At 39.3% G+C, this 532-nt stretch overlaps 1 protein-coding gene across 1 annotated transcript in view; it reads left to right on the plus strand.

Annotated features, from left to right (window-relative positions):
• The window catches only part of NOX4 (NADPH oxidase 4), a 176,353-nt gene that overhangs the window by 60,472 nt on the left and 115,349 nt on the right, over positions 1–532 (plus strand). The gene's annotated exons all lie outside the window — the stretch shown is intronic.

Below are 532 nucleotides of genomic sequence, written 5' to 3' on the forward strand. Positions count from 1 at the left end.
TACAATCTTGGCTCACTGCAACCTCCACTTCCCAGGCTCAAGCCATCCTCCCAACTCAGCCTCCTGAGTAGCTGGGACTACAGGCATGTGCCACCATGTCTGGCTAATTTTTGTATTTTTTGTAGAGGCGGGCTTTCACCATGTTGCCCAGGCTGGTCTCAAACTTCTGAGCTCAAGCAATTTGCCTGCCTCAGCCTCCCAAAGCACTGTGATTACAGGCAGGAGCCACCGTGCCTGGCCAAATGAATGAAAATTAGAATGTGAAATACTCATTAGTAGATTAGGATTCCATCCCAAATTATATGTGATTGATGTTTCTTTGGTATTAATATTTGGTAGAAAAACAAATGTCAAAATTTGCGAAGCTTTATCCTGCTCTTTTCTAAATTAAAAAATAAAGCAATGATCTTTGTATTATTATAAATCCTTTTAAAATTCATTTTGATCCTGAGCTTTTAGATGATACTTTTCAAATTTTTGGAACAGAAAGTAAGAAACATAGTGATGAAGTACATGGACTCTGAGGAGTCCA

This window comes from Mandrillus leucophaeus, unplaced genomic scaffold, assembly GCF_000951045.1.
Source record: "Mandrillus leucophaeus isolate KB7577 unplaced genomic scaffold, Mleu.le_1.0 Scaffold276, whole genome shotgun sequence".
NCBI classification, from domain to species: Eukaryota; Metazoa; Chordata; class Mammalia; order Primates; family Cercopithecidae; genus Mandrillus; species Mandrillus leucophaeus.